This window comes from Oratosquilla oratoria, chromosome 41 (assembly GCF_046742065.1).
Source record: "Oratosquilla oratoria isolate Oo_2021 chromosome 41, ASM4674206v1, whole genome shotgun sequence".
NCBI lineage: Eukaryota > Metazoa > Arthropoda > Malacostraca > Stomatopoda > Squillidae > Oratosquilla > Oratosquilla oratoria.
The window spans coordinates 19,958,674-19,966,173 of NC_134817.1; positions in this window are offsets into that span (position 1 = coordinate 19,958,674).

Consider the following 7,500-nt stretch of genomic DNA (forward strand, 5'->3'; position numbering starts at 1 on the left):
ATATATATATATATATATATATGTATATATATATATATATATATATATATATATACAGGGTGTTCCCAAAAAATGTACTCACTCTTTGACTTCCCAGTACTCATGCATTTTGTGTTGAATAATTCTAAATGACATTAAATATTAATTTCTACAACATTTCATTTTCCTGGATTTAATTTAATCCCTTCGGATTGTATCTATGTCGAAAACACCTACTGTACTTGAACAGAAAATACACGAGTACTGGGAAGTCAGAGTGAGTACTCTGTGTATATTTATATATATATATATATATATATATATATATATATATATATATATATATATTATATATATATATATATGGAGGGAGAGAGAGAGAAAGAGAAGGGGGAGAGAGGAGAGAGAAAGGGGGAGACAGAGGGAGAGAGAGAGGGAGGGAGAAAGGAGAGAGAGAGAGAGAGAGAGAGAGAGAGAGAGAGAGAGAGAGAGAGAGAGAGAGAGAGAGAGAGAGAGAGACAGAGAGAGAGAGAGAGAGAGAGAGAGAGAGAGAGAGAGAGAGAGAGAAAAGGAGGAAGAGAGGGGGATAGGGAGACAGGGAGGGAGAGAGGGGATAGGGAGAGAGGAAAAGAGAGGGAGAGAGAGAGAGGGGGATAGGGAGAGAGGGAGAGAAAGGGGAGATGGAGAGAAAGGAGAGAAGGGGAGAGAGGGAGGGAGAGAGAGGGAGGGAGAGAGAAGGAGAGGGAGGGAGAGAGAGAGAGGCAAAGAGAGAGGGGGAGAGGCCTAGAGAGAGAGGGAGAGGCCTAGAGAGAGAGGGAGAGGAAGAGAAGGAACGAAAGGGAGAGAAAGGAAAGAAAGGGAGAGAACGAGAGAGAGAGAGAGAGAGGGAAAGAGAAAGACAGGCTTAGAGAGAGAGACAGGCTTAGAGAGAGAGATACAGGCTTAGGGAGAGAGAGAGAGAGAGAGAGAGAGAGAGAGAGAGAGAGAGAGAGAGAGAGAGAGAGAGAGAGAGAGAGAGAGAGAGAGAGAGAGAAAGAGAGCGAGAGAGAGAGAGAGAGGGGTGGCAAAGACCCATTGTGCACTAAGTACCCGGTGATCTATTGATTATGCGTGTGAGTGAACGCATGCGCGCTCACATGGGGTTTGTGTGTGTGTGTGTGTGTGTGTGTGTGTGTGTGTGTGTGTGTGTGTGTGTGTGTGTGTGTGTGTGTGTGTGTGTGTGTGTGTGTGTGTGGTCGTGTGTGTGGGGGGCGTGTGTGTGTGTACATGTGTTTTGTATGCGTGTGTGCTTGGTGTGCGTGTGTGTTTGTATGTATTTATGCGTGTGTATGTATGTATGCATGTATGTATGTATGTATGCATGTATGTATGTATGTATGTATGTATGTATGTATGTATGTATGTATGTATGTATGTGTGTGTATGTGTGTGTGCGCGCTCGCGTGTGTGTATGCGTGTATGCGTATATATGTCCACGTGTTTCTGTGAGACGAAGAGTGAGAGGGAGGGAGAGAAAACGAGTGAGAGTAAGATGAGTAAGAGTAGGAATGGAGAAGGAGCTGGATGTACATTCGCTCAGATGACTTCGTGGTGGTTCCCTCCTCTCCCTCAGGTCAGGTCAGGTCGAGTGAGGTCAGCTCGAGTCAGGTCAGGTCTATTCAGGTCAGGTCGATTCAGGTCAGGTTGAGTCAGGTCATGTCGAGTCATGTCATGTCGAGTCAGGTCATAACTAGTCAGGTCGAGTCGGGTCAGTTCGAGTCTGGTCATGTTGAGTCAGGTCATGTCGGGTCAGGTCATGTCGAGTTAGGTCATGTCTAGTCAAATCAGGTCAGGTCAGATCAGGTTAGGTTATGTCAGGTTATGTTATGTCAGGTCAGGCTAGGTCAGGTCAAGTCAGGTTAGGTCGAGTCAGATCAGGTTAGGTTATGTCAGGTTAGGTTGGATCAATTCATATCGGTGTCAGGTCGGATCGGGTCATGACAGGTCATTTCATGCCATGTTAATTTAGGTAGGGGTAGGTTAATTCAGGTCATGACAGGTCAGTTCAGTTCAGGTCATGACAGGTCAATTCAGGTCATGATAGGCCAATTCAGGTCATTATAGATCAGTTCAGATCATGACAGGCCAATTCAGGTCATTACAGGTCAATTCAGGTCAATTCAGGTCAAGTCAGGTCAGGTCAGGTCAATTCAAATCATAGGTCAATTCAGGTCATGACACGTCACTTCAGGTCATGTCGGATCAGGTCTTGTCATATGTCATAGGCCAGGTAAGGTCAGGTCAAGTCATCCTCCTTCACGAAAACAGTCTATGTTGTCACCGAAGTCTTGAAAGGCGTCCCTCTCTCCGTGGTGTGTTCATCTGAACTTGGCGGAGATGTTCTTCGTTGAACAATTTGTTCATACTTGTTGTCCGACGGCATTCAATCATGTTTTATCATTATGGCAAGTCTCTCTCTCTCTTTCTGTCTGTCTTTCTCTGTCTCTGTGTGTCTCTCTGTCTTTCTCTTTTTCTGTCTTTGTTGGTGTTGGTGGTAGTAGTGTTGTTGCTGTTGTTGCTGCTGCTGTTGTTGCTGCTGTTGTTGTTGCTGCTGCTGCTGTTGCTGCTGCTGTTGTTGCTGCTGCTGTTGTTGCTGCTGCTGTTGTTGCTGCTGCTGTTGTTGCTGCTGCTGTTGTTGCTGCTGCTGTTGTTGCTGCTGCTGTTGTTGCTGCTGCTGCTGTTGTTGCTGCTGCTGTTGTTGCTGCTGCTGTTGTTGCTGCTGCTGTTGTTGTTGCTGCTGTTGTTGCTGATGTTGTTACCGCTGTTGTTGATGTTGTTGCTGCTGTTGTTGCTGTTGCTGTTGCTGTTGTTGTTGCTGCTGGTATTGCTGCTGCTGTTGTTGCTGCTGGTGTTGCTGCTGCTGCTGTTGTTGTTGCTGCCGCTGTTGTTGCTGTAGTTTTTTGTTGATGCTGCTATTGTTTTTTGTTGCTGTTATATTTTTTCTGTTGTTGTTGTTCCGGGCAGTGAGGAAGGGACCAACATAAAAAAAGAAAAAAGAAAAGAAAAAATAATTCAGAACTGGACCCGGTCAAGGGGTGAGGCCTGGGAGTCCTCTGGCAAGTCTCGCAAACGAGTCGCAACTGAAGGAAAACGGAGAGTGCAGACTTGTGTCCCGCAGAGAGAGGCTTTTCTGGTTAAATAGTTAACATTTATTTCTTTTTAGTTATTTAACTGTTTATTTATTTATTTATTCATTTATTTATTTTATTTACTTATATATTTATTTACTTATTCATTTATTTATTTATTTGTTTATTTATTCATTTATCTATCTATTATTCAATAACGCTGGGAGTGGGGTGTTTCACTTGTTCACAAAAAAAAAAAAATTGAATGGATATACCAGTAAATAAATAGATAAGTAAAAGGGTAAATAAATAAGGGATAGATAGATAAATAGTTAAATAAACCTAAATATATAAATGAATAAATAAATCTTACAATGATTATTCGATTTAATGTCGCAACATCCCCTTTTATAAGAAGGCTAGGACGATGCCTCTTTCAGAGGACTCTGTGGCGTCGAATTTAAAGAATCGTGCCCTTGGTCCAATTCGCTGGCGGTGAGATTCGAACTGCCGTCACCTCGACCTCCGTCGCTAGTAGTGACGCTCTAACACGCTCGGATGCGATTATTTTGATGATTTTTTTGTTCGCGAGTTGCAGAAGATGGAAATTGAAGGGGGGGAAATTTTCGCGAGTTGGTCTATAATGGAGATTGAACTGTTACGTCATTAAGGGCCGTTTACGCGTCAAACGGCTTGTCAAACAGTTTGACAAACCATTTGACAAACCGTTTGACAAACAGTTTGACAAACAGTTTGACAAACAGTTTGACAAACCGTTTGACAAACAGTTGGGCCGTGTAAATGGCCATTAGGACCCGTCAGCCTAACATCCATTTCTCAGTTGAAGATCTCGTTAAAGTTAATTTCCTTTAATATATTCCAGTTTACACAACACTCGGCAAATAACGACCTGATTTGCCATTTACCTGCCAGATACCATAAGAACAAAAGAATAAAGAAGACTGAAAGAGACCATAAGGCCTACACTAGGCAGTTCCATGCCCATTGCCACCTATCATCCCCATCCATATCGAAGAAGAGCATTATATTGTATGCAATAAAGTCTACTTATGTAACCCGTATTTCGTTATATTCTTATACACGCATACTCACACACATCTAAAAATCAACTACGAACATCCCGTTTCCTCCACACCAAATCCTTATCACCAAAACATAAGGACATAATGAAGGAGACTGCAAGAGACCATAAGGCCTACACTAGGTAGTTCCATGTCCATTACCACCTGACATCCCCATCCATAAAGTTGTCATTTTCTCCATCAATATATAACTTCCTACAGAGACCAGGAGGACTATTAATGAAATTATAAATATATTTGAAGTGTGTTACTGAGTGGACGCCGCGAGATGGGAAGCGTGGAAGAGGGAGACCAGACAGGAGGTGGAGAGACGAGATTGAGAAGTTTGCAGGAGTGACGTGGCAGAGGCTGGCGCGGTCGTGTGAATCATGGAATGCTATGAAAGAGGCCTTTGTTCAGCAGTGGACTCAGGATGGCTGATTTGATTGATTGATTGATTGATTTAATAACTAAACTAATATATGAAATATAACGGACAAGTGCGCGAGTGTCCAAAATTATAGAAGCGCTGGTTAACCAACCAGAATCTATATATACCAAGGGCCTTCCCCCTTATTTTATCTATCCATTTATTCATTATTTATGTATTCATTATCTTTATTATTAATTTATTAACTATTATAAGTTATCATTATATGTTTGTTTATCATTAGTATTATCCATTTATCTATTCGTTTATCTATTTTTTCCGCATCCGACCTAGTTATGGACCAAAAGGTCTCCTGTCGGCATCCTCTTTGTATTCCTTATAAGGAAGGTAACCGAGTCAAAAGGAACACATCCACTCCCATTCATTTCACTCTCATCCATTCCACTCCCATCCATTCCACTCCCATCCATTCCACTCCCATCCATTCCACTCCCATCCATTCCACTCCCATCCATTCCACTCCCATCCATTCCACTCCCATCCATTCCACTCCCATCCATTCCACTCCCATCCATTCCACTCTCATCCATTCCACTTTCATCCATTCCACTTCCATCCATTCCACTCCCATCCATTCCACTCCCATCCACCACCCTTTCGTCTCCCTCACTTTAGCTCCTCGTGGATGACGGGTCATCCCTGTATCCCGTCCACTGCCCTGGGTCAGAAGCAATGCAGCAAGACACAGCACATCCACAGCAAATCCGCTTGACTTAATCGGCACCCCCCCCCGCCCCTCTCCCCCCCCCTCGTGCAGAAAATAGAGAAGACGGGGAGAAATCCCTTCGGAATCCAGGATCAGATGAAGGAAATAATCTATGGGGAGGGGGGAGGGGGAGGGGGAAGGAGGGGGGAAGGGGGGAGGGGTAGGGGGAAGGGGGAGGAGGTGGAGGGGGACAGAGTCAGGGCCATAAGCTGTTGATATAACTGAGGTATTTTTACAAAGGATTACAAAGGAAGAGTATATGACGAAAGAAGACCTCTTGCTTCTTAATTAGGTCGGATGCGAATAAGAATAGATTAATAGATAATAAATAGATAAATAGATAAATGAATAATTAAATAAATAAATGAATGAATGAATTTATAAATAAGACAGACTGATCAACAAATAAATAAATAAATATGCTAATTAATAAATAGATGAATAAGCAAATAAATAAATAAATTATAAATAATACAAATAGACAGCGATAAATAATAAACAGATAAATGATGAATAATTATGAATAAAAAAATAAACAATGATAATTAATCTAAAATAAATCCAATCACTTCAAGAACGACGTCACCTTCGGTAGTGGCAACCCAGTTAACCGGGTTACTTTTAACCCAGTTCCTTCAGGGACATCGTTAACCTTGCTAAGGCGTTATAACACTGGGCTTTATTTCCTTCGACTGTCGGAGAAGATCTGCAGCCGGCGGTTTTCGGTAAGGAATCTGTTATGCTGAAGGAAAATCATCTTCCTCCAGCACATGAAATGAGTCTATGTATTTATGTCGAGATTTTACGGCGGGAAAAAAAAAGTGCTGGAGGTGAGCGCCACCGCCGACAAATCGGAGGTCGGAGGAAAATAGCCCAGTGTGATACTCCCTCCAGGAACTTTTTTTTTTTTTTTTTTTAATAGAATCACCAGATATGAGGAACGCGGGAAGGTGCGGAGGTGCGGCCGCCTCGGGCCCTCCGTGGGATGCGGCGGCGGCGGCGGCTGCGGCGGCGGCTGCGGCGGCGGCGGCCCGGGCGTGATATTACTCAGCAAAGCGACGGGGGGAAGTGGGCGACCGCATTGTGTCTGTGTCTCCGCCTCTGGGAGGGATACGGAGGGGAGGGAGAGGAGGGGAATGGAAGGGAGGGAAGAGGAAGGGGGGGTTGCGTGCGAGTTCCGGTGAGGGAGGAGGGAACACGTGAGGCGCGTATCAGGAGAGGAAGAGGAAGAGGAGGAGAAAGAACAGGAGGAGGAAGAGAAGGCAGATGGAGAAAGAACAGGTGGAGGAAGAGGAGAAAGAGGAGAGGAGGAGAAAGAGGAGGAAGAGGAGGAGAGGAGGAGGAAGAGGAGAAGGAAGAGGAGGAGGAAGAAGAGTAAAAGGAGAAGGAAAAGGGGGAAGAAGAGGAGGAAGATAAAGAGGAAGAAGAGGAAGATGAATAGGAGGAAGAGGACGAGGAGGAAGAAGGGAAGGAGGAAGAGGAGAAGGAGGAGGAAGAGGAGGAGAAAGAGGGGAAAAAGAAGAAAAGCAAAACGAGAAGGAAGAGGAGGGAGATAAAGAGGAAGAGGAGGGGGAAGAGCAGGAGGAGGAGGAAGAATAGGAAAAGGAAGAGGAGAAAGAATAGGAAGAGGAGGAAGAAGAGTAAAAGGAGGAGGAGGAGGAAGAGAAGGAAGAGCAGGAAGAAGAGCAGGAAGAGGAGAAGGAGGAAGAGGAGGAAGAGGAAGAACAGGAGGAGGAGGAAGAGGAGGAAAAGGAAGAAGGAAGAGGAAGAGGAAGACGAATAGGAGGAAGAGGAGGAAGAAGAGGAGGAAGAGGATGAGGAGGAAAAAGAGTAAAAGAAGGAAGAGGAGGAGGAAGACGAGGAAGAGCAGGAGGAAGAAGAGGAGGAAAAAGAGGAAGAGGAGAAAGAGGAGGATGAGGATGAGGAAGAAGAGTAAAAGGAGGAGGAAGAGGTGGAGGAGGAGGGAGAGATGGAGGAGAAGGAAGAGGTGGAGGAGGAGGAAGAGATGGAGGAGGAGGAAGAGGTGGAGAAAGAGGAGGAAGTGGAGGAGGAAGTGGAGGAAGAGCAGGAGGAAGAGCAGGAGGAAGAGAAGGAAGAAGGAGAGGATGAGGAGAAAGAGGAAGATGAAGCGGAAGAGGAGAAGGAAGAGGAAGAGGAAAATGAAGAGGAATATTT